At 41.9% G+C, this 27,524-nt stretch overlaps 1 protein-coding gene across 1 annotated transcript in view; it reads left to right on the top strand.

The window, feature by feature from the left end:
- Nucleotides 1-4,215: 4,215 nt before the first annotated feature.
- Nucleotides 4,216-27,524, top strand: part of LOC130909364 (rho GTPase-activating protein 23-like) — a 110,207-nt gene continuing 86,898 nt past the window's right edge. Inside the window, exons 1-2 of the mRNA XM_057825723.1 lie at nt 4,216-4,657; nt 12,543-12,646. The gene's annotated coding sequence lies outside the window, so the exon portion shown is untranslated. The remainder of the gene's footprint in view (nt 4,658-12,542; nt 12,647-27,524) is intronic.

Here is a 27,524-nt window from a genome sequence, read left to right as displayed (position 1 = left end):
GTTGACAGTAGAAAACACATAGAGGAGGACACTTTTCTCTCAGCATCTACCTACTCAAGTTTTGCAGGTTAGCAAGTTCACACAGTTTCATGTTATGCTGCCTGAGGCAGGTCGGACTTTCAGTAGCAAAATTAGTGGTGTGTTCCCCACTGCCACAACATTGACATATTTTTACATTTCATACAGTGGCTGCTGTTGGCTACGAAAAAAAAAAACTTGTAACATCCCTAATATGTAATGTCTGTGTGTGTTGAGGGAGGGGGGTTCAAGTCCTCAGATGTGTGTGTTTAAATGTGTGTTTAGCAGGGAAAGGACCGGCACATTCAGCAGGTAAAAAGAGGTACATGTAATCAAATGTGTGTTTAGCAGGGAAAGGACCGGCACATTCAGCAGGTAAAAAGAGGTACATATAAATCTGATCATAATGAAAATAATTCACTTGATAACGGTGGTGTCAATTAGAGCATTCAAAACATATGGGATGACAATCTAAATGACCTACAGTATGTAACTGAAGTCATTATATAATGCAAATAAGGTAGCCTAAAAGTTGGTGGGGAGAATTTGGCCATCCTGAAAAGTTGGTAGTGTTTTGTCCCTACCGTCCCTATACAAACCTACGCCCTGGATTTACACCCTTTTGTTGACTCAATGCAGTTCAAATGTTTACTGTAGCCTGCATACTATACGGTATACTGTTTTGTTATTTTCTGTTTATACGGAATAAAAAGGTTGTTGAATGTCATATTAATGACCCAAATTATTCATGTTTGTCTTGTTTATTTAAAATCACACAAGTCTGATTTAAACTATAGATGTGAGGTTTTATGTCCACTGTTGTAAAATGTACGCTAGATGGCGCAATTCATCTTCCAATCCTTTATTCTTTCAACCAGTGCTTCTCAATTATTTTCTGTTACGCCCCCCCAGGAAGAAGTAAATGTTTCGCGCACCTCCAACTTTTGGCCGCCACTGGAAATACTATCATTTTTCTGTATAATTATTATAAGCACACCTCTGCATAACATTGTTTCCTTGTTAACATTAAAGAAAGAAATACTGATCAAGTTACAATGATGTATACTTTATTAACATTGTTTTTGTTTGTAACAGAAAAGACTTAAAGCACATCAATCTGCCTGAATAAAAAAATAAAAAATAAAAAAAAATAACAACATACACTCAAGGCACATTTTTGGATTATTTGATACTGAATAATAAAATTTAATAAAATCAAGAAATGATAATAAATTCAAATTGATTAGCAACATTAACTCAAGGCACAATATGCAAAACAAAAATAAAAAATAAAATAAAATACATACATACATACATACATACATACATACATACATAAGTGTCATTGGACAGAGGGACAGTTTTTATTTTTGCAGCACTTGTATGGTCCAGCATTACCGAGACCATATCTAATCCTACAGGCAGTATCAGCTCCTCTGCAATGGTATGTTATCTCTCTCTTTTTTTCTTTTTTTTTTTGGTACGTAACGTAAGGCACACATAAAACCGTCGCCTTATTTAAATAATATTTTTTTCTGCAACCCTAACAAAGCGCTTTTATTCAAGCAATGACATTTAATTCAATTTACATATTTATTTTTGTATTTATTTCCACATTTATTTTTTTGTATTTTTTATATATTTTTGAATCTTGAATTATCACCCGCGTGTATAACATGGTGGAATGCATGAGAGATGAAAACCCTGATTTAGGGGAAGCAGCACTACCTACTGTCTTTTTCCCATACTCCTCCAGGATGGAATAACTTTTCATGTGGCAGACTTGAACATTATACTGTATTTTACACAGTATATTTTAAAATTTTGTTTTGAACAGAAGATGATTACCCCCCTCCCCTAAAAAAAATTAAATAAAATAATATATAAAGTTACAAAAAAACAATAATAACAATAATACTGGTTGCCAGAATTCCCACGTTTCAAGTGAGAATTTTGACTTAATTCTCAGTATTCTCACTTTAAAGTAAGAATTCGGATTTTATTTATGCAATGACATTTAATTCAGTTTACATAATTATTTTTGTATTTATTTCCACATTTATTTTTTGTATTTATTATATATTTTTGAATCTTAAACTATCACCCGCGTGTTTAATTAACATAGTGGAATGCATGAGAGATGAAAACCCTGATTTAGGGGAAGCAGCACTACCTACTGTCTTTTTCCCATACTCCTCCAGGATCGAATAACTCATTCATGTGGCAGACTTGAACATTATACTGTATTTTACAAAGTACATTTAAAAGTTTTGTTTTGAACAGAAGAGGGCTACCACCCCCTAAAAAATTTAAATAAAATAATATATAAAGTTTAAATAAATAAATAAATAATAATAATAATAATATTAATACTGGTTGGCAGAATTAGCACGTTTCAAGTGATAATTTTGACTTAATTCTCAGAATTCTCACTTTAAAGTAAGAATTCTGATCTTATTTTTAGAATTTTGACTTGTAAAGTGAGATTTATAACCAATTGTTTCTTTGTTTTCTTCACTGGCTCTAATCCTCTTCCGACCCTAATCCTCTTCAGTACAAACCAAAAAACATAATTTTTATTATTATTAGCACTTTTACCATTTTTGAAAAAGCAATTCAGCAATCAATAACTTGAAAAATAAAGCTAATCATTTCGGTTAATAAGCATGCCCTTTTTCATGAGGCCAAATTAGGGCCATATGTATCTGGCGGAAAACACTCCGGTGACTTGAAGTTCCGCTCTGAGACCCCCAATTTGGCCAACTTTCAAAATTGTCTGATATGCATGTCTGATACATCATTGGCAAGCTTAAAATCTCAATTTACTGGGGGAAGAAAAACTTTGAACAGGAGGCCATTTAAAAAAATAATAAATAAATTTAAACAGAAGAACCCTAACTGGAGGTGAGAGCATGTGAAAGCATAATTAAAGACGCCATAATTTTAACGAGATATTATCGCGTACTTACCTCTTTTCGATCTAATAATTCAATGTAGCATGTATCACCGAGTGTCAAGACACAGCTGTGAATGGCCACAGCCGGATTTTGGGGGGATTTTATGGGTGAAACATGATAATATAACAAGGGTCGCGATACAGAAATCGCAGAAATCAAGGAGTGGTCGAGATTTTCAATTTAATACATTTACCCTTTTAAATGTTTTTGTTTTTTTTTTTTCCTTTGTTTGGATCAGTTATTTATCATCTAAAATATGTGTGGAAAAGTAACGGGGAAAAAAATACAACTGAGCAATAGTAATGAGGTAGAGATCCGTCACTTATTTACAGACGCTAATTTTTTCATTGTGACGTAATTTGTTTAAAAGTCTTTTTTTTTTTTTTTTTAAACTAAATATTCGACATCAATTAAGGGTCCTAAGCTAAAAATTACGGACATTTTGAATAATAAATACGATTACTTACCTTCTTTTTATGGCTAGGTTGAAACAAAAGCGGTTGCGCGACGTTTGTAAACGGGGGTTTCCAGGGTAAAACGGACAATTTAAAAATGGCTTAATGCGCCATGAATTTGCTATGGCAGCATACAAACATATTGTTCTATCAAACACAACAGTTCTTTTGACTTAAAATACAGCAGTTTATTTTAAAGAGGGGTGCAAGAGCAGAAACTGCTTTTTCCTCCTTGTTTGTGTTTTCCGCCATATATATATATATATATACACAGCAGCCTTAGAGGACCAGTTTGGACCTCTGGTCTAGAGATATATATATCAACTTGACTTGACTTTACCAGAAAAATCGCAGGCGTTCTTGGTTGACTGCTTTGCCACTTAATATACGATGCAGCAAAATAATAATATTAATTAACAAAATGCCAATAACAATATCAACGTGAGATATTTATGTATTTATTTCAATATTAATTGCCAGGTAAAAAGAATTCACATAAATTCCATCTAAATGAATACATAAAAAGATTTATTTTTCTTTTTTAAACTTTCACATGAAATTATGCCATGCGATGATAATGCTGTGCTTAGACCCTGAAATTATAAAGTGTGTATTTTTGCTTTATTGACCCGTGTTGTTTATAGCGCTATTAGAGTGTAAAAATGTGACAGCTGGGAGTCCCACTTTACAACGATGTCACATGGTACATGCACTCGATCCCCCTGATCCTTCCCCTCATCCTATTCTCTCACTAATGCTGTCTACAGCACGGGAGAGAGGAAAAAAAGCTGGAGGGATTTAGATGAGGAAAGGCAGCACGGACAAAGCGAGAGGGGAAGGAAAAGCAGTGTCAGGCCAAATTTTGAGCTTGGATATGAAGGAGACGCGAGCATGGATTGTACAGATGAGTAAATGATGCATTTTAGAGAATGTTATTGACTTTGATGAGTTGAGCAATTCCAAATAGCACATCTGATGTGTGTCAGATGAGGTGCTTTATGGACGAGGAGACAAAAATGTTAGTCAAGGAAGAGAGGGAAGCAGTGATGTGAAGTTAGGTGATGTGGACACCTCATTTGCGTTATGACCCTGAGGACTGTGTGTTTGTGTGTGCATGCTGTTTGAAGACCTCCCCTGCACCCTCCCACAGCTAAGACCACAACTACTTTAACGAGCTTTACAAAGGACTGGATGTCACCCCAAGTCTTATTGAACAACATTTACCAGGTGAGCCAAATAACACACATATTTTACAATAATACACACAGGCGTGCAGACACGCACACTCACACAAACTCTCTCAGATGATGGCATTTATTGCATAACCTGTTACAGTTCAAGAGAAAATATTTCAGTGTGTGATAATTTAAAATGATTTGCCCCCATCTTCTCTTTTCCTTTAACCATTCTAATGCTGTACAGGGTGACCCAAAAAAAAGTTTACACTGCCATAATACAACTTAAATGCCATGTTTATTCATCTTAGAATTAGAATTGAATCACAAATTATACATTATTGTAAAGAACATGTACAATACACTCTATTTTTCAATGTGTCCTCCCTTAAGTGTCACAACAGCCTCCAGGTGCCTGCGGAACGCTTGACAGGTCTTCTTTATGTAGGATGCTGTCATCTTTTCCCAAGATCTAACAATGGACCTCTCCAAGACTGCCACAGAAATTTGTGGCTTCTTACAGGCACTGTCCTCCACAGTTGCCCATATGCTATAATCCATGGGATTGAGATCTGGACTCTGGGGTGGCCACATATCACCTTGTCAATCAACTTCTTGGTCCGCACAGATCTTCACTTCCAGACCCAGGTTTTCGTGAGGCTGTTCCAGTATCTTTCAGCTTCTTTTTAACTTTGTAGACTGCACATCTGGATATTCTCAGATTTGCTGCAATCTCAGTAGGTGTCAGACCGGCACGCAGCAATTCAGGTACAGATAAAGTTTTCTTCATTTTCAGCAGAAGCACAGGAATTGTAGAGACGAGAGATTACCAGCTGCATTGAGTGACCTTAATGTATCACTTAACCATAACAACCTATTTAGATATGTTTCAATGGCTTTTAAAGAAGCAGTCAACTGAGTGTAAACTTTTTTTTGGGTCACCCTGTATGTTGCTCATTGAATTGATTTGTTTGGGTGTGTAGATATTTATTAATGGTAGTCAACTGTAAACATTTTTCAAAATGGTGAGAAATGCAATTTAAAAAATGTATCTATGCTTGCATATCTTGTAGTTTTGTATGTAAAAATGATAGCAGTACTAGTGTTGCCAGAATGTGCGGGTTCCCGCCCAATTGACCTTTTGCGAACTCCTCCTAAACGGCCATCGACGTTGTTAAGGAAGAATGTCTGAAAAACTCTCAGATGCCTCATTGTCTAAAACTTAGCATGACATTCTGCGGACCAGTGTCGTTTTTGGACTTTTTAGACGAAAATACTTCATAGACTCAGCCTTTTTTTTTTTCAGTAATTTCAAAATGTTTTCGTCTTCGTCTAATTTCACTCGACAAAATCGCATATAAAATGTGGCTAGTTTTATTCGACAGTTACACAAAATGTCTTCGTCTGTAAAAATCAAGAGTGTTCGTCCAAAAATAAATAAAGGTTTCCAACAATTTCAAATGAACATAGACAGTTGAGCACATATTGTAGAGGCTACAAGGACGCCAATTTGGTGATGATATTACACACTCAGCAGGAAAAGCACAGGGTTCCGCGGGTCTTTTAAAAGTCCTAAAATGTCTTAAATTTAAAATCCGGAAAACCAAGGTCTTAAATTTAATGGAAATTTGCAGTACGTATTAAATTTCCAGAAGATACGTTTAATGCAAAGGTTGCTACCAAAATATTCCATTAGAATAGTTCTACAGTGGTAATCAAACGTATCTGAACCTTTTGGAATTTCTCACATTTCTGCATTAAATCAATTATTAATTAGATCAAATCATCTTCGTCAAAATCACACAGATGAAAAAAATGTGTCTGCTTAAACTAAAACCGCCCAAACATTTATAAGTTTTCATATTTTAATGAGGATAGTATGCAAACGATGACAGAAGGCGGAAAAATAAGTAAGCGAACCCACTGCCTAAGGAGACTTAAATTGAAACCAATTTTTACCAAACAGTTTAAGTCAGGTGTGTGCCCAATCACTGATGAGTGGTTTAAAGCTGCAATTTAAGTCAGGTGTGTGCCCAATCACTGATGAGTGGTATAAAGCTGCCCTGACCACTTTAAAACACACACCTGATAAGAATTGTCTTGACGAGAAGCATTGTCTGAGGTGCATCAGGGCTCGGTCAAAAGAGCTGTCTGAAGACCTGTGATCAAGGATTGTTGTTTTGTATAAAGCTGGGAAAGGATACAAAACCATCTCTAAAAGTCTGGATGTTCATCAATCGACAGTCAGAGAAGTTGTCTACAAATGGAGAGAGTTTGGCACTGTTGCTTCTCTCCCAGAGAGTGTCCGTCCACCAAAGATGAAGCCGAGAGTTCAGTGCAGAACACTCAGAGAGGTAAAAAAGAACCCTAGAGTGTCTGCTAAAGACTTAACAGAAATCACTGGCACAGTCCGATATCTCTGCGCACACATCAACTATATGTAAAACTATGGCCAGGAATGATGTTCATGGGAGGAATCCACGGAGGAAGCCACTGCTGTCTAAAAAAAACCATTGGTGCTTGTTTAATATTCGCAAAAAAGGCACTTGGACACTCCACAGAAGTTTTGCCAAAATATTTTGTGGACTAATGAAACCAAAGTGTAATTGTTTGGGAGAAACACAAAACGTAATGTGTGGAGGAAAAACGGAACAGCTCACCAACATCAACACCTCATCCCCACCGTGAAGCATGGTGAAGGGAGCATCATGATTTGGGGCTATTTTGCTTCCTCAGGGCCTGGACAACTTGCAATCATTAATGGAAGAATGAATTAAAAAGTTTACCAGGATGTTTTGCAGGAAAACCTGAGGCCATCTGTCAGACAGTTGAAGCTAAAAAGAGGATGGATGCTGGAACAAGACAATGATCCGAAAAACAGAAGTAAATCAACTTCAGAATGGTTTCAGAAGAGCAAAATACACGTTCTGGAGTGGCCAAGTTAAAGTCCAGACTTGAACCCCACTGAGATGCTGTGGCATGACCCAAAGACAACGATGCATGCTAAACATGTTTTACAGCAGTTTTGTAGAAAAGAATGGGCCAAGATTAGTCCTGATCTGGTGGAAGTTATTGCTGCCAAAGGTGAGGGGGGGCACAAAGTATTAAATGTGATGGTTCACTTACTTATTTTTCCGCCTTCTCTCATTGTTTGCACACTATCCTCATTAAAATATGAAAACCTAAAATGTTTGGGTGGTTTTTGTTAAAGCAGACACTGGGCTTTTACATCTGTGTGATTTTGACAAAGATCAGATCACATTTGATGGTGATTTTATGCAGAAATTTGAGAAATTCCTGAAGGTTCGGATACTTTTTCATACCACTGTAGCTCACTGGCTGCCATTGACGGCGCTAGACATCCAACTCATTTTGACTGGATTGGACGTCTAGATCCATCAATGGCACCGAAATTAGAGCATTCACAGTCTTTTGTGGGTATTTACAGGTGATTTCCTGTTGATTCCGACTCACTGACCATTCATTTGAGGACATTCGTGAGTCACTTCCTTTTCAGTATCCCAAAATCAACAGGAAGTCACCTGTGAATGACCCAAAATCAACAGAAAGTGACCCATAAATGCCACAACAGGAAAACGAATTGACTGAAAATCAACAGGAAATGATGTCAAATGCCCCAAAATTAACTCGTTGCCTGGCCTTGGCTGCCACTGATGTCTACTAGTGATAAACTCATTCCAATTTACTGCAGAAGGGGTGAAAGGATTGTTTCTCTGTTTATTAGTTGTTTTGTAGAATATCCTAGAATGATTTCCTGATAATTGTTGTATCGCCATATCGTGAGATCATCGTTATCGTGAGCCTTGTATCGCAAATCGTATCGTATTGCAAGGTACCCAGAAATTCCCACCCCTAGTGCAAAGTCTACCAAAAAAATTTTCATCAGGGGCAATAGGGGTCAAAGCCGTCGAGTTGCACATGAAAGGGAAAAAAACACAGCTTCTTCATCAGAATTTGTTGCGATATTTTTTGGTCTTAAATTATCTTTTTAAGGTCTTAAAAATGACTTACAGTTTTTCTCAATTGCTTTGGTACGTTTCTCAGATCAGAACTGAAATTGTCAAAACTATTTGTTCAATCCTCACAGCATGTCGCACAACTAGCAAAACAACATGGATTACCTGCAAAAGCCAATTTTCTGTGCGAAATACTTCGTCGATCGCCCAAATTTAAATTCCTGCGTCAATGAACATGTCAGTGCAGTCAGAATCATAAGTTCTTGTTTAATTGTGTACAGACAAGGCAGTCAAATTGCTTTGTCATGCTCTCAATTTAACAGTTACTCTGGTGGAAGGCTGTGATGCTGAAGATGGTGTATGTAGGTTTTGATGGAAATTGCAAGTTACACCTTTGTGTGTGGGAGATAAATTGCAAGAGACTAGACATTATTCAGTTTACACTTTTACTGTTTTTACAACCTTTACAGGCTATGTCATTGCAACTCAGAAAGCAAAAGACAGCACTGAGAATCACAAAGAAATACAACATGGAAGCAAAATTAGAAATGTGAACATAAGACAATCAGCCCAACTGAACTTCATGCTGTCAGCATTATTCACCCATTCTTATGACACATCTTGACGTTCCACTCTGTTTGGCCATAAATTTTTGAGGTTGGCAATCATACACTTGCCATCTCCATGTGGAGAAAAATTCTTCTATGGAATTGAGGAATGGGGAGTATAGTGGTAGGAACTTCATTACCATTCTGTTATGGGTTGCAAACCATTCCCTGATTATGTTGGCATGGTGGAAACTCACATTGTCCCAAACTATTACAAATTTTGGCAGCTTTAAATAAGTTATGTAAAATAAGTAATAAAAATGCTCAGAAATAAGCACACATATGTTGACATATTCTTAAACATGTTCCACCATTTTGCATTTAAAGGCTAATGCAATGAAGTAATGTCTAGATGTTGTGGGTGGTGAGACTATTCCATAGAGACCCATGATCATCCATTTTGACCATCATGGCAGATTCAACTGATAATGTAGGAAAAAGCAGAGAATTGCACAAAAGCATTTGCATGATGCACAAAAACATCTGCAACTTGCTCAAAGGAATGAGAAACTGTTTTTTTTTTTATGTGCACTAGTGAGGCGATGTTGTGAGGATTGAACACGTAGTTTTGAGAATTGCAAGTCTGATCTGAGAAGCAACTGAGAAAAACTGTAGAAAGTATTAAATTTGACTTTTAACACTAGAAGACCCATGGGTTTTGGTGCTCCATAACCCTTACCAATGGTGTCCCTTTTTGGGACGTTAGTCCAATGGGTTTTCGTGCTCCCTAATATTACCAATAGAGTCCATTTTTGGGACATCCTGGGATCACCCCCAAGACTGTCCCACTGTGGGACAGAGTGTAGCCTTTATTTTGTAAATTGAGCCATTACTGATGCACCGCAGGGGGGCACGTGAGGAAGGCTCAATCCCATTTCTATATTTCTAACACCCCCCTCACACCTTCCCTCTACCCCTTGGCCCTGCAAACGGAGCAATAAGGGGTAGGGCTTGAAACGTCAGCCCTACGAATTGCGACCCCCTTCACACTCACGTACGTCTTAAGTTCGTTCGGCCAGTTGTTTCGTAACCAAAAGTGCACCAAGTGCACTTGTGCGTTTAGCAAAACTGAACAACAAAACAAGCATTACAAATGAAGAAACACAATGAACAATGAACTAACATTGCAATTAGTGGTGTAAATTTTTTATTTAATACACCCAATTACAACAATTAGTGCACTTTTTATCGTGATTAATCTTTTATAACTGTTACTTTTCTGACTGAAGAAAACACATTGAGAGTAGATAATACTGGTCATCAACTGTTGGAATATTATTTGGATGTATCAAGCTTGTTTCATTTAATTTAAGCAAAGCAAACAAAACAAACACTTGTAACTAACGGAAGGGTCCACAACACTTGCACATAGATGTGGAGCACTAGTTCAGTGTAATTTAATTTGGTTTCAAATTAAATGTAATATTTATACCATTGTTATGAAACCTGAATGATAGTTTGCTTCTGAACCAAGAGTGGTATGTACTAATCTTGCATATTTTTTTCCAGCAATTTCATGTGAGGTGCTTTTCTTGTTACCACCGTTGCTTGGTGTGCATAGTTGTAGTATTTCTAAATATCTATGTATATCAATGTATTTCCACAGCAAATTGTTAATTGATCTTTTCATAAATGTTTTTTTAACATGTAGAGGGTATTCAAACAAATACATCCAAATGAATTAGAATTATTAAAATACTAGTATTAAAATATCCTCAGAAGTTTAGCAGTTTAGTGTCAAGTAAGAAGTAACAGTGTCTGAAAGTAGCCTGACTCAGGAACGCCAAGTGGTGGTGGGACGTGCAGCCAGGAAGAAGTTCCCCGTAGCAGTCCCACTGCCCTGCCCACTGCACTATCCTCCCCCCACAACCCTATCACAGTGCTGGGTGGTGGCTGCTCATCGGGGACTTGGCAACCACAGTGATAGGGTGGTAGATGGTTCCCACATTTTCTTTTTTTATGGCGGGGCTCCTGGTGTAGGGGCTCCTCGTCATCTGGGCTGTCGGTTACGGGGGTGGCTTCCTCATCCCTTTCTTCCCGGCGCTGGCGGGTTGTCGCTCTCTCTGAGAGGGTGTCCTTTCCTGGTGGGCCTTCAGGGTCCTGCTATGGGCCCGGTCAAGTGGCGGTAGCTGGGGTCCCGATGGGTGGGTGGCGGTGGGGGCGAGCATGGGGTGTGGTGGTGCGTGTCTTCGTCCTTCCCCTGAGGGCTGGTTAATGGGGGCACAGATGGGCGAGGGGACCGCCCTGGTTCCCAGGGTGCTGGCATCGGTCGATCTAATGGAGCTGTGGGTGGGGGGATGTTCTAGGATCCCCTGGCGCCCCTCACACAGCATTGTCATTTTTCTCTTTAACTATCACATGTTGAAGTGGATTCACGCATGTCTGTGCAGCTAGGCACATTCAGCTCAATGAGATTGTCAGTGCCAGGATTAGTTCAGGTAGCAAAGAGAATGCCAACCCATCAACACTTAAAGGACTTTTTCATAATCGTGGGTTCCCCTCCTTACATCGCTGGAATTGTGCCCTTTCACCTTTCTATCTAATTTAGCTTCCCTCCTCTTTTCTGTCGGATACTTCCCCACCCCAATATTATGTCAACTGGTAAATATAATTGGATCGCAATAGCACCGCTATGTTAATAGGTAGCATACAGTATGTGTTCAATAATGTATTTTCCTTGTTTGTTTGTTCCATTTATTGGGAAATGGGAAAAAAAAAAATGGTGCCATTGGTTTGTGCTATGATTGTGTTTGTTTGTGCTGTAAAGAAAAATCGTTTGTGCTGCTATCGTTTAATCGATATTGAGACATTAATTTCAAGTGATGACGTCACTCGCAGGTTTTCTGTATCCAGCTTCCGCGGCTAAAAACAGAGGGATGTGTCAACAACTCGCACAAACGATGCACAAACAAATGACACCCCTTTGGGTCTATTTTCCAGGAAATTGGCGTCTTGAGATATTAATTTTGAGTGACGCGACTAGCAGCATTTAAAGGGCACTTCTGTAAAGGTGGCCCCCCATTGGCGCAAATTTATATAAAAATGATGTCAATCGTTTGTGCTGTAAAAGGTTTTCGTTTGTTGGAGGCATGAAGCTTGTTGGCTTGGTAACCGTAACTCAAAAGGGAAAGGTCAATTTTGCAAAAGATCATTTGAGCAGGGCATTAATTTAACAGTCAACAGACACGCCCATTGCACCTGAGACCTGATGGACCAGCCTTATTTGATGACGTTTCAAACTGTGTTACCTGTGCATAGCATTTTTTTTGTATTAATGTAAATTTGTTAGGTTTGTTTGCAACACTCTTTGGCCTAATCAAATAATTTACTCAGGTTGTCCTTTAAATTGCAGGCCCTTCAAGCCGACTTCAACACAGGTAATAGTTACTTTGAGGGAAGAAAACACAAGGGGGGCGTAAGGACAGACTTCGTGCTCAAATAAGAGACAAAAATCAGGTAAGGCTTTTGTGTTTGTGTGTGTGTCCAAATTTGTAGTAGATTCACAAAACCTGACATTTTGATGGTTTGGGTTTCGTCTACTTCGTTGTCAGGAGAATTGGAGCAGAAAATCGCAGACTCAGAAGAAAAATCAGAGTTCATATCTTCTAAAGAAGACATGGATGTACTCTAACAGAGTCCTTGTTGAGGGCGTAGTATTAAGAGGTTCCTAAAACTGAAAACCGTGACAGGTCATCACCAAAACTCTGCCTATCTTTGCTCATTCTCACTTCAACGTTTGAAAATTTCCGTTGACAAATATCAGTTGCCAAGTATGGCCATGATGAAGTGTAGGAGTATGTCTCTGGCAGAGGCTCTATTCCATATGTATTAATTAATCACTGGACCACAAGACATGTAGATTTTGCTGTCACATTTCCTGGAGTTCTGGCAATGCGAAGCCGGCCGGTTGATTTTCATTTCGTGGTTCGAGCTGGTACGGGATCATGACTACCAAGATTGAAGTGCAAACAGAACACTCGTTGTGTTGCAGTTACAGGCATTCATTGTGGAAACCTTTATCAACACACACAAATCTGTAACTGCAACATAACGAGTGTTCCGTTTGCACGTCAATCTTGGTAGACATGATCCTGTACCAGCTCAATTCACGATCTTGTTATGGGTTACCAACTTCATAGCTACTGGATCTGCATTGAAGTGAAAATCAACCGGCCGGCCTCGCCTCCCCCCGCCCCGCCCCGCCCCGCCAGAACTCCAGAAAATGTGGCAGTGGTAATAGCATTAATAATAATTAATTAATTAATAATAACAGAATAATAACGGATTCCATTTGACTGATTTAATTTCCAAAACCTAATGAAACAAAATGGCATTGTATGTATTTTTCGAAAATAGAAAAACTTTTTTGTTTCTTCCCTTTATATGGCTTCCATTAAACCTAAAAATATGTCAGATCCGTTTGCCTGACCCTGTAGTAGAAAATCACAGTACCACTGCTTAAGGATGAGTCATCACTTTAATCGTCGTCCTATCATTAATATAATAATAATAATAATAATAATAATAATAATGATAATAATAATAACAATAATATATTAACGTTTTATGTACAGGCGGGCCGTACATTTGGAACCCCAGATTTAAACTACTGTAGGTGCTTTCTGCTTACTTCTAAGCTATATGTGTAAACCTGATTTAAATACACAATGTATTATTCTCCAAGTGTTATTTTAATATGACAGTAAAGTAAAACTGAAAACTAGAGTTGTCTACTATTTGCCAATGTGCTGCTTTTTTGTTGTTGTAGTGTGAATTAAACTCAGTTCACAGCCACCATTCAGCACTCAGTTCTCAAGTTGGCATTAGCAAGTCAAAGCAAAAAAAAACTCATGTCGGGTTACTCTCATTTCAAGTCACCACTGCATTGGATGAGTGCATTTCAGTCGTGTGTTTGAGAGCATTATGTAAGAGCTTCAGGATGCTGTAATCGCAGAGCGCACGAGTGCAGCTTAGTATGATGTTTTACTCATCAGCTTTTTGTTAATTTTTGTTTCATGCTCGTCATTTTTATCTCCATATAGTCTTTTGTTGTCAAAAAAACAAAAATCATGATCATCAGGTTACTACATCTATGCAATGAAGTGGGGCAGCTGTCTATCACAGAATACCTGACCTATGCTTGAGCCTGTATTTGTGGAATTTTGAGTGGTAACTTTGGTTAGGATGTGTATGTACTTGTGCCAATGTGTATTTTCTTTCTGCTCCAGTTCACGCAACTGCATCTGTGCTTAAAATAGAATTACTAAAGCCTATTACGGGTGCACATGCGTGTGTTTGCGTGTGTGTGTGCGCGTGTGCACGCACGGGCACATATGGATGTGCGTGTGATCCTGAACAGCTAAAGGGTTTCCTCTTGCGTGTCCTGTATATGCAGTATGTCTATGGTTACAAATACAATGTATATTAACAAGTGGTTATACTCAAGCAGGACCAATGGAAAAACCTCAATTGTATGTTTACAGTGCTGGCCATAAGTATTGAACCCCCTGCAATTCTGTCAGAAAATGCTAAATTTCTCCTAGAAAATGATTACAATTACAAGTAATATCTTCATTTATTTTGCTCGCAATGAAAAAACACAAAAGAGAATGAAAAAAAAATTAAATCATGATCATTTTGCACATAACTCCAAAAATGGACCGTACAAAAGTATTGGCACTCTCAGCCTAATACTTGATAGCACAACCTTTTGACAAAATAACTGCAAATAATCGCTTCCGGTATCCATCAATGAGTTTCTTACAATGCTCTGCTGGAATTTTAGCCCATTCTTCTTTCGCCAACTGCTCCAGGTCTATGAGATTTGAATAGTGCTTTCTCCGAACTGCCATTTTCAGATCTCTCCACAGTGTTCTATGGGATTCAGGTCTGGACTCATTGCTGACCACTTTAGAAGTCTCTAGTGCTTTCTCTCAAACCATTTTCTAGTGCTTTTTGAGGTGTGTTTTGGGTCATTGTCCTGCTGGAAGACTTCTGAGGGAGACCCAGCTTTCTCACACTGGGCCCTACATTATGCTGCAAAATTTGTTGGTAGACTTCAGAATTCATAATGCCATGCACACGGTCAAGCAGTCCAGTGCCAGAGGCAGCGAAGCAACACCAAAACATCATTGAAACCCCGCCATGTTTGACTGTGAGGACCATGTTCTTTTCTTTGATGGCCTCGTTTTTTTCCCCTGTAAACTCTATGTTGATGCCTTTTCCCAAAAAGCTCTACTTTTGTCTTATCTGACCAGAAAACCTTCTTCCAAAACGTATTTGGCTTCCTCAGGTAAGCTTTGGCAAACTCCAGCCTGGCTTTTTATGTCTCTGGGTCAGAAGTGGGGTCTTCCTGGGTATCCTACAATAAGGTCCCATTACATTCATTTTTTTTTTTTTTTTAACCTGTCCTGTTCAGCTGTTTGACACAGAGAATGGAAGTCTAAGTGCCCGGGTTGTCTGAACAGTTTTAATGTTTCACATTGAGAGTCTGATATACTCCCATTGTGATCATTCAAAATACCTTTTTATTATGACAAAGCAGCGAACAGGAAGGGATTATGGGGGGGACAGAAGAAAAGCAACACAAGAGAAGAAAGAAAAGAAAGACATACAAAACAACAACAAGAAATACATGGAACATCTAGACTAATTATTAATATACTGGTGCCATCGTCAGCGGGATGTATTTCCGGTTTACACCATGTGGGGGCCTATTGGCCAGTGAAAGAGGGGGACGGGGGTGGGGGTGTCTATACGCTAAGTGATTGAAAGAGAGTGTACACAAATCAGTTCTGTGATCTAGAACCCAGTAATCATGTGAATCTCTTATGAATGTAAGCCCGTTGGCGACCAACCCTACGCTGCCCCATCGCCAGTCCCGGCACCAGGACCCCCAACCCGAGCATGCCCAACCGCATCCAGCAGCACGCGAGCCCCACCGGACGCGCGACAGCCACGCAGACGGGCGGAGAAGCCACGCGGGAGCCAACCCAGGGCCACGGCCCCCACCCAGCCAGCCCGGGGAGGGAGGGTGGTCGGGGGGTCAAGCGCAGCCCATCTCTCCTCCCGCAGCCCAGTAAAGGAGCCCCCCCCCCCGGGATCCAGGGTGGTCCCCCCGGCCACCCGCGCACCCATCAACCGGCCTTCAGAGATGGCAGGAGGGGACGCACCACCAACCCCACATCTACCCCCGCCCCCACCCGCCCACCCGGGCCACGAGCCACAGCCGCAGCCCTCCAACCGGCACGGCACGGCACGGGAACCCCAGCGGCCCACTAAGCCCAAGACAGGACAGGGCCCCCCGCCGGTGCAGGCAACACCCCGCTGATACATCGGCGCCCAGCCAGCGACCCGCGACGGAGCGCAGGGCGGATGTCCAGTCAGAGAAGAGGGGAAGGCGGAGGCAGGAGAACGCCGAGGAACTGTAATGGGGCGATGCAAGATCGGAGCCCCGACCCCCCACCCCACTCCCGCGGCCGGCAGCCCAGGCAGAGGGGAGGCCACACCCCAGGAGCCACGCCATTAGGAAAAAGTGTGGGACCCACCTGCCACCCTATTACTGTGGCTGCCAGGTTCCCGGCAGGCAGCCATCACCCAGCACCGTGATGGGATTGTGAGGGGAGGGTAGTGCAATGTATGCATTAAAATAGGAGAGCTTGGCTTGGGGCAGTGGGACCGCCGCATGGAATTTCTGCCCAGTCGCCCGTCCCACCGGCCTTTGCCAGAGCTCTCCTGTGGAGTATGATGTGTGTGGTGCATTTAAAAAAGGTGCAGAGATGGCGGGGCCTGTCGTGAGGGGGCAACCGTGAGGTACCACCCCCCCCCCCCCAAACAGGTCCCAACCATCCCACAACCTTGGTGTGTGGTGCATTAAAAACAGGGGGGAGCCGGGCCAGGACTGTAAAGTCCCGTCCCAACTCTCCCCGGAGAAATGTATGAGCATGTAAGTGCCCGAGTGAAAGATATTTAAAAAGTCCCATTACATTCAGACGCCGATGGATAGTACGGGTAGACGCTGTTGTACCCTTGGACTGCAGGACTGCTTGAACTTGTTTGGATGTTAGTTGAGGTTCTGTATCCACTATCTGCCCAATCTTTCGTTGAAATCTCTTGTCGATTTTTCTTTTCCGTCCACATCTAGGGAGGTTAGCCACAGTACCATGGGCTTTACACTTATTGATGACCCTGCACATGGTAGACACAGGAACATTCAGGTCTTTGGAGATGGACCTCACAATTTTGCTTCTCAAGTCATTAGACAGTTCTTTGGTCTTCTTTCTTTTCTCCATGCTCATTGTGGTACACACTAGGACACAGGACAGAGGTTGAGTCAACTTTAATCCATTTTAACTAGCTGCAAGTGTGATTTAGTTATTGCCAGCACCTGTTAGGTGCTACAGGTAAGTAACAGGTGATGTTAGTTACACAAATTAGAGAAGCGTCACATGAATTTTCAAAGGGTGCCAATACTTTTGTGCGGTCTATTTTTGGAGTTTTGTGTATAATAATAATGATTTTAAAAAATGTCCATTGTCTTTTTTCATTGCAAATAAAATAAATGAAGATATTACTACCAAAGCATTTGTGATTGCAATCATTTTCTGGGAGAAATTGAGCATTAAATGACAGAATTGCAGGGGTGCCAATACTTTTGACCAGCAGTGTACCAGTGTGGCTGCTTAGCTAGTGCTTAGTGTTTGTCTGTGTTTGTGCGCTGGAAGTAACTTTGCCTTTTTTCGATCTCCTTTTTTGACATTATGAAAGAAAATAGCTGGGTATTCTAGCTTCGGCCAAAAAATAGCAATTATCATGGAAACGAAGCTTAACATCATAGTAAGATCAGAGAAAGGAGACAAACCAATGCCGGTGCTATGCTGCGTTCAGACCAAAGTTAAACCACCACGCGAAAACGCCTCACTTGTTGCCAAAAGCAGTTTTTTGTTCACACAGACCTTACGTCGTCGCAGTTACAGTCTGTGAAATCTAACAACTTCTGGTTCATGTAACGTAAAAATAAGGACAGTAAGGTTATGAGTCGGGTTGCATCTATGCTTTAGGTTGCAATGCTGATGTATTGAGTGTTGTGTTTTCTGGGAAGTCCCTAAACGCACCGCGTGTCTGACTGGAGTGAGAGAGGGAGGGGTGGACGAGTTGGCCGGAGTGCCAAGGCCGTTTCTGTTTCGTTCTGTTGTTGTCTCTATGGCCTGCAGTAGTTGGTTTTATGCTTTCGGTTGCAAATAAAGAATTGAGAACCCTAACGAAGTTGTCCTTGCAGACGCTAGATAAATATAAAAACTTTAATCTCGTAATTTTATGACTTTTTCTTGTTATATTACTTCCATTTCCTATTATTATGCCAAAATGTGCGGTGTTGCACATAGCTCTCACAGCCTCTACGCCTTCTTCTCTGTCCACCTTTCAGCAGTAATGGTCAGAGGTGGGTAGAGTAGCCAAAAATTTTACTCAAGTAAGAGTAGCATTACTTAACAATTATAGTACTGAAGTTAAAGTACTGTATTGGGCCGAATATAAGACAGTGTTTTTTGCATTGAAATAAGACTGAAAAAGTGGGGGTCGTCTTATATTCGGGGTCTAGACATTATACCCATTCACGACGCTAGATGGCGCCAGATATCATTGAAGCGAATGCTGATCTTGAGGAGTAATGTTCTGTCATGACAAGTCTCAGCTACTCTCAAGTTTAACCAGTTTGCATTATTTTATTGCTATGTTTTTCCTCATTCAGATTTGTTTCAAGACCACAGTTACAGTTAGACCTCACTTTGATGGTTAATGCACTTATTGCAATTTTGTTGTTTTATCACAATAGATTAGTTTATTCACATTTCAAAAACCAGGAGCCATTCATTTACGAATGTGATTGCACTTTAGTTTACATATTTAAATGTTCAGATATTAAGGTTTGATTGAGGCAAAATAACATGCTTTTTCTCTCAAATGAATTCGTATAATCATTTGTTTCAGATGCATTGTAATTATTTTCTGTATAAAAATTAATTTGGTGTTCAAAAAGTCTTTTTTCAAACATGAGTCTTGAAATCGAGGGGGTCGTCTTATAATCAGGGCAATCTTATATTTGGGCCAATACGGTAATATACAGTAGTCATCCAAAAAATTGACTCAATGACAAGTCAAAAAGTATTCGATAAAAACAATAGGCAATTCATGAATTGCGCTTTTATGCCATGTGATTGAACAAGCCGACGTAATCATAGAACGTCTGACTGCAAGCTTGTGTGTGGTCAAGTGATTGTATAGACCCTACCCACCGACGTCACAAAATCACGTGATCGCTGTATTGTTCCGCCCCCTTGTCCATCATTTTGTGTCTGTATGATCAATGGTCTCAATTGATCCAGCAATTTATAATGCATTTCATGGAAGACCCGGTGCTTTCGGATGCCGTAAACTCACTGGATGCGTTGCATAAAAGGCGTTATGTGGAAAAGCTTCAGTTTATCCATTCGCCAGATCCATATTTGATGCCTAAATCGATGTTTTTCGACCCGCTGTCTTCGCCGTATTTGCCTGACATCTGCTAGCTACCCTGATATTTACAACTATCTTGTCCACACAAAATCAGCCTATTCTCACGAAAGTTTGAAAAACTTTAAGAGCTTGGAGGCTTATAAATACTTCGTTGCTGGTTGGGTGAAACAGGTCCTCGTCCATGAAAATTCGGCAGGAATCTATCTTGTGCTAGGAAAGGTGAGTTACGAAATTTTCAATTCAAAATCTTTTGTTCTTGCTAACATCCACTGTCAAGTCTAATGTATTTCATGTCATTTGTCAATGGAGCTAGGGCTTTTAATGTTTATATGGTTTAACGATAGCACTCTCACTACATACATACGTGTATGTTGTCGGCGATTAGCCTATCAATGATCTTAATTGTGGTTGTCAGCCCAAAACCCTCTAAATATATATTAAATGCATCTTACCAGATATAAAATGACTACTACATAATCTGTGGTAATCGTTTGGAGCCCAGTTTTCTCATCGAATTGCAGCAGCCCATCTCGCTCTCTCCTCTCCGGGTCTCTCGGAATCCGGTAGAACTTCAAGTCTCTCCGTCTATCTTCTCTGCTATTGCAACCGACCGCCACACACGCCTTCACCATTTTGATTATTAATGTTAATGAGCAGAAAAACACGCCGTAAATAGGAGGAATGTACGTAGCCGTAACAGGTAAACACGATGTGTTGACGGACAATTGGGCGGCACCAGTCAGGAGGGCGGAGTTGTGACGTCACGTGGGTAGGGTCTATTGTTACGTCTGATTGGTATAATGAAGTGATGTGATTCTTGTTGCGACGTCTTGTTGCTAAAACTGGTAGAACCTGTTGGCATCTCTGGCAAAAATAAAATAAAACAAGGGCGTAGGTTTGCATAGGGACGGTAGGGAAATAACACTAGCAACTTTTCAGGACGCTCAAATTGACCCCACCAACTTTTTGAGCAACCTTATTTGCATTACCGGTATTTAATTACTTTAGTTATATAGGTAATTTAGATTGAGGCTGTGGGCGGCAGCCAAAGGTGGGGGCCTTGGCGGTCCGACCCCCAGCTGCTGAAGCTAACTCTTGGGACATGGAATGTCACCTCTCTGGCAGGGAAGGAGCCTGAGCTGGTGTGTGAGGCAGGGAAGTTCCGACTAGATATAGTCGGACTCTCCTCCACACACAGCTTGGGTTCTGGTACCAATCCTCTCGAGAGGGGTTGGACTCTCTTCCACTCTGGAGTTGCCCATGGTGAGAGGCGCCGGGCAGGTGTGGGCATACTTATTGCCCCCCGGCTTGGCGCCTGTACGTTGGGGTTTACCCCGGTAGACGAGAGGGTAGCCTCCCTCCGCCTTCGGGTGGGGGGACGGGTTCTAACTGTTGTTTGTGCTTATGCACCGAACAGCAGTTCAGAATACCCACCCTTTTTGGAGTCCTTGGAGGGTGTGCTAGAGAGCACCCCCTCTGGGGACTCCCTCGTTCTACTGGGGGACTTCAACGCTCACGTGGGCAATGACAGTGAGACCTGGAGAGGCGTGATTGGGAGGAACGGCCCCCCCGATCAGAACCCGAGTGGTGTTCTGTTATTGGACTTCTGTGCTCGTCACGGTTTGTCTATAACGAACACCATGTTCAAACATAGGGGTGTCCATATGTGCACTTGGCACCAGGACACCCTAGGCCGCAGTTCGATGATCGACTTCGTAATCGTGTCATCGGACTTGCGGCCGCATGTTTTGGACACTCGGGTGAAGAGAGGGGCGGAGCTGTCAACCGATCACCACCTGGTGGTGTGTTGGCTCCGATGGCGGGGGAAGATGCTGGCCAGACCTGGCAGGCCCAAACGTATTGTGAGGGTCTGCTGGGAACGTCTGGCAGAATCCCCTGTCAGAAAGAGTTTCAACACCCACCTCCGGCAGAACTTCTCCCTTGTCCCGGGGGAGGTGGGGGACATTGAGTCCGAGTGGGCCATGTTCCGCACCTCCATTGTTGAGGCGGCCGATCAGAGCTGTGGCCGTAAGGTGGTTGGTGCCTGTCGTGGCGGCAATCCCCGAACCCGCTGGTGGACACCAGCGGTAAGGGATGCCGTCAAGCTGAAGAAGGAGGCCTATCGGGCCTTTTTGGCCTGTGGGACTCCGGAGGCAGCTGACAGGTACCGGCTGGCCAAGCGGACTGCGGCCTCGGCAGTCGCCGAGGCAAAAACTCGGACATGGGAGGAGTTCGGTGAGGCCATGGAAAACGACTTCCGGATGGCTTCGAGGAAATTCTGGTCCACCATCCGGCGTCTGAGGAGAGGAAAGCAGTGCACTATTAACACTGTGTATAGTGAAGACGGTGTACTGCTGACCTCGACTCGGGACGTCGTGAGTCGGTGGAGAGAATACTTCGAAGCCCTCCTCAATTCCACCGACACGCCTTCCTTTGAGGAAGCAGAGTCTGGGGACTCTGAGGTGGGCTCTTCGATCTCTGGGGTTGAAGTCACTGAGGCGGTTGGTAAGCTCCTCGGTGGCAAGGCCCCGGGGGTGGATGAGATCCGCCCGGAGTTCCTAAAGGCTCTGGATGTTGTAGGGCTGTCATGGCTGACACGCCTCTACAACATCGCGTGGACATCGGGGACAGTGCCTCTGGATTGGCAGACCGGGGTGGTGGTCCCCCTTTTTAAAAAGGGGGACCGGAGGGTGTGTTCCAATTATAGAGGAATCACACTCCTCAGCCTCCCCGGTAAAGTCTATTCAGGGGTGCTGGAGAGGAGGGTCCGTCGGGAAGTCGAATCTCGGATTCAGGAGGAGCAGTGTGGTTTTCGTCCCGGCCGTGGAACAGTGGACCAGCTCTACACCCTCAGCAGGGTCCTCGAGGGTGCATGGGAGTTCGCCCAACCAGTCTACATGTGTTTTGTGGATTTGGAGAAGGCGTTCGACCGTGTGCCTAGGGGAATCCTGTGGAGGGTGCTCCGGGAGTACGGGGTACCGAGCCCCTTGGTAAGGGCTGTTCGGTCCCTGTACGACCGGTGTCAGAGTCTGGTCCGCATTGCCGGCAGTAAGTCGAATTCGTTCCCAGTGAGGGTTGGACTCCGCCAAGGCTGCCCTTTGTCACCGATTTTGTTCATAACTTTTATGGACAGAATTTCTAGGCGCAGCCGAAGCGTTGAGGGGGTCCGGTTTGGTGACCTCAGCATTGAATCTCTGCTTTTTGCAGATGATTTAGTGCTGTTGGCTTCATCAAGCCGTGACCTCCAACTCTCACTGGAGCGGTTCGCAGCTGAGTGTGAAGCGGTTGGGATGAAGATCAGCACCTCCAAATCCGAGACCATGGTCCTCAGTCGGAAAAGGGTGGAGTGCCCTCTCCGGGTCGGGGATGAGATCCTGCCCCAAGTGGAGGAGTTCAAGTATCTTGGGGTCTTGTTCACGAGTGACGGTAGGAGGGAGCGGGAGATCGACAGGCGAATCGGTGCGGCGTCTGCAGTAATGCGGACGCTGCACCGGTCCGTAGTGGTGAAGAAGGAGCTGAGCCGAAAGGCAAAGCTCTCGATTTACCAGTCGATCTACGTTCCTGCCCTCACCTATGGTCACGAGCTTTGGGTCGTGACCGAAAGAACAAGATCCCGGATACAAGCGGCCGAAATGAGTTTCCTCCGCAGGGTGTCCGGGCTCTCCCTTAGAGATAGGGTGAGAAGCTCGGTCATCCGGGAGGGACTCGGCGTCGAGCCGCTACTCCTCCGCGTAGAGAGGAGCCAGCTGAGGTGGCTCGGGCATCTGGTTCGGATGCCTCCCGGACGCCTCCCTGGAGAGGTGTTCCGGGCATGTCCCACCGGCGGGAGGCCCCGGGGACGACCCAGGACACGCTGGAGAGACTATGTCTCTCGGCTGGCCCGGGAACGCCTTGGGATCCCGCCGGAGGAGCTGGTTGAAGTGGCTGGGGAGAGGGAAGTCTGGGCTTCCCTGTTAAAGCTGCTGCCCCCGCGACCCGACCCCGGAACAAGCGGAAGATAATGGATGGATGGATGGTAATTTAGATTGTTTTCCCATGTTTTGTAAGAATTGAGAATTTTGTAAGAGTTTACCATTATTAACTCCTTCACTCTCAGCCATTTTCACCGGAGCAAGGCCCTTCGCTCCCAGCCGTTTTACTGGATTTTGACTGATTTTGCAAGGCCCACAGAAAATTATGTTTTATTGCTATATAAACATGGAACCCACCAAAAGAAAGATTAGACTCTCTTCTTTCAGAAGAAAAAAAAATAGTTCATACCTTTTTCCATTCTTTAGAAATATGCATTAAAAAATAGCTTAGTTTGAGCAATTTTCCAATTTCTGATTTAAAAAAAAAGGAGAAATGGAGCTTTTTGTGAAAGCATAAATTTCAAACATAACTTTGACTTATACACAGCTATTTTTTGCTTTAGTTACATCTCAAACATCTGAATAATGTTTTTCTTTTACAAAACAACAAAAACAACATGACAAGCAGAGCTTTTGATAGAAAAGTAACAATTTATTTACAAATAACTAACTTTTTTGAGTCTCTGAGGGCTCTGCTCGCAAGCAGCACGGACTCAAAGACATCGTCCGCTGCACTACTGGTCCTGGTCGTTCTGCCCGGTCGTCCAGCGCCTGGCATCCCGGGCGTCCTAGCGGTTGTTCTGCTTGGTCGTCCGGCGCCTGGCATCCATTCGGTCGTCTTCCTCCGGCGCCCGGCCGTGCTGCTTGGCCGTTCGTTGCCGTTGAACCGGGTTGCGGGTCTGAAAAAAATGCGCTACTGCCCTTCAGTGGCCAGTTTTATTGCTTTAAAATGTATTTTCAGCTTTGTGCTTTGAAACTTAATGGAATCACGACCCAGTGATGTCTTTTATGAAGAAAAAAAAAAAAAAAAACGTAAAAGACGGATAAATACGTCTTTGGGACACGAAAACCATTAAAAATAGAATGTATTTATACGTTTTTGGGAGCAGATGAGTTAAGTGAATTATCTTCATTATGTTCAGACTTACATTGACCCCTTTTCACTTGCTGAATGGGCCAGTCCATTGGCTGATGACTTGACCCCACCCTCCACACACACACACACATGCACATACGCATTCACAACTTCGACAGAAATACTGTACAACATGTCGCCTCCTCCTTCCCCTTTGAAGACGAGGGGTATTAGAAGCTTTTTTTCCGCCAGCAGCAGCCACTGTAAGTAATGTAAAAAGACATCAATGTTGTGGAGGTGGGGAACACACCACTAATTATCTACTGCAAGTCCGACTTGCATCAGAGTTAGCATAACATTAACCATGTTAAATTTTTCTTTGATCACAGACACATTTTTTGGTCTGATGAAGGCAGAAGTACACACTGAAACATGTGAGGTAAATAAATCAAACCAAAACATTTGGCTATGATAAAAAAGAAAAGAAAAATAATCTATGAATGTGGACAAAATGAATTTAGTACAACTATAACATTAATTGGTGTAAATTTCTTGAACTCCAGTAAGAAGCTGCTTTGAGAGAAATATCCTCTTGTATGTGTTTTCTACTGTTAACGTTAATTAAACTGTCAATTTGTCATGTAAGGCTGCGCACGCGATCCAGTGATTAGAGCAGGAGAGAGAAAGTGTTCACAGCGACACTCAGGTTGGGCTGCTGAATTAATCCAGTAACATCAGTAACGTTACGGAGTGTCGAGAGTTAGATTGTCTTTTGTGTTGTTAGAAAGAAAACTGATTTATTACAGTCTGCCTCCTCTTTATTTAATTTTGTTGTTTAGTTTAAATGAGTCATTGACACAATTTATATAAGCGCTTTGCCCACAAGGGGAAAAATGCAGCAGCATTATTTTTAAATTTGAATGAACAGGACTCTTGATTTCTGTACTGAGAAATTCGTTTTATGTTTGATACTGAGAACCTTTATCAAAAACTTTACCAAGTTTTATGTAATTGAAACAGTAGAGTTGTAGACTACAGTCAGGAAGCTGTCATAAAATATAATTTTTGAAGGAAATAGTCATCCATTTTGTCTTCATTGTTACTTACAACATGCCGAAAACAACTTAAAAGTAAATTGTGAAGGTAATTGAACAAAAGTGAAATATATCCAATTAATTGATTAATCGTTTAATTAATTATCTGATTAATTGATGATAAAAAATAATCGTTAGTTGCAGCCCTAATATGCAGTTTTTTTTTTCTTTTCTAGCAGCAGTTTTGAACACTTACAACTGTGCACAACTATTACTGCAAATTATTATTATTATTTTTTAATCTGTTCATTTAGCATTTGTATGGGTTACTTGCCTCACAGAAAATGAAGTAGACTGAAAATTGTATTTTTAGTTGTTTTCACAATGTGTTGTTTCATATGTGCTTTGTTCCCACGTTGATGGGCTGTCTTTGAGACGTTAATCCTTAATCTGATCTGCTTTCTGTGGTTGCCTAGGATATAGCAGATTACAGAGGCAGTAGTGTAAAAAGCAAAAAATATGTACTAACAGCATATGGGTGATTCTCATGAGAGCTACAGTGGTATGAAAAAGCATCTGAACCTTTTGGAATTTCTCACATTTCTGTGTAAAATCACCATCATTGTGATCTGATCTGTCAAAATCACACGGATGAAAAAACAGTGTCCGCTTTAACTAAAACCACTGAACCATTTATAGGTTTTCATATTTTAATGAGGATAGTACGCAAACAATGACAGAAGTGGGAAAAATAAGTAAGTGAAAAATCACTTTTAATATTTTGCGGCCCCCCACTTTGGCAGCAATAACTTCAACCAGAAGCTTCCTGTAGCTGCAGATCAGTCTGGCACATCGATCAGGACTAATCTTGACCCATTCTTCACTACTCAACTGCGGTAGTTCGGTGAGATTCCTTGGATGTCTGGCGTGAATCGCTGTCTTTAGGTCATACCACAACATCTCAATATGGTTCAAGTCTGGACTTTGACTTGGCCACTCCAGAACGTGTATTTTGTTCTTCTGAAACAATTCTGAAGTTAATTTACTTCTGTGTTTTGGATAATTGTCCTGTTGCAGCATCCATTCTCTTTTTAGCTTCAAGTGTCTGACAGACGGCCTCAGGTTTTGCCTGACAGCCTGACAAACTCAAATTATTATTTTTTTCCCCCATTAATCATTGCAAGTTGTCCAGGCCCTGAGGCAGTAAAACAGCCCCAAATCCTGATGCTCCCTCCACCATGCTTCACGGCGAGGATGAGGTGTTGATGTTGGTGAGGTGTTCAATTTTTCCTCCAAACATGACGTTGTGTGTTACTCCCAAAAAATTCAACTTTGGTTTCATCAGTCCACAAAATATTTTGCCAAATCTTCTGTGGAGTGTGTGCCTTTTTGCGAACATTAAACGACCAACAATGTTTTCCCCATTGAGTCCTACCATGAACACCATTCTTGGCCATAGTTTTACATATAGTTGATGTGTGCACAGAAATATTGGACAGTGCCAGTGATGTCTGTAAGTATTTAGCAGACACTCTAGGGTTCTTTTTACCTCTCTGAGTATTCTGCGCTAAACTCTTGGCATCATCTTTGGTGTACGGCCACTCCTTGGGAGAGAAGTAACAGTGCCAAACTCTCCATTTCTAGACAACTTCTCTGACTGTCGATTGATGAACATCCAGACTTTTAGAGATATACAAATCAGCAATCCTTGATTGCAGGTCTTCAGACAGCTGGTTTGACCGAGCCATGATGCAGATAAGACAATGCTTTTCATCAAGACATTTCTTATCATTATCAGGTAAATCAACAACTTAGTAAATCTATACATGTGCGTTGCTTAAATTAGAACAACTTAATTCACC

Source organism: Corythoichthys intestinalis, chromosome 21, assembly GCF_030265065.1.
Source record: "Corythoichthys intestinalis isolate RoL2023-P3 chromosome 21, ASM3026506v1, whole genome shotgun sequence".
Classification (NCBI taxonomy): Eukaryota; Metazoa; Chordata; class Actinopteri; order Syngnathiformes; family Syngnathidae; genus Corythoichthys; species Corythoichthys intestinalis.
This window is presented reverse-complemented; position numbering and strand designations above follow the sequence as displayed.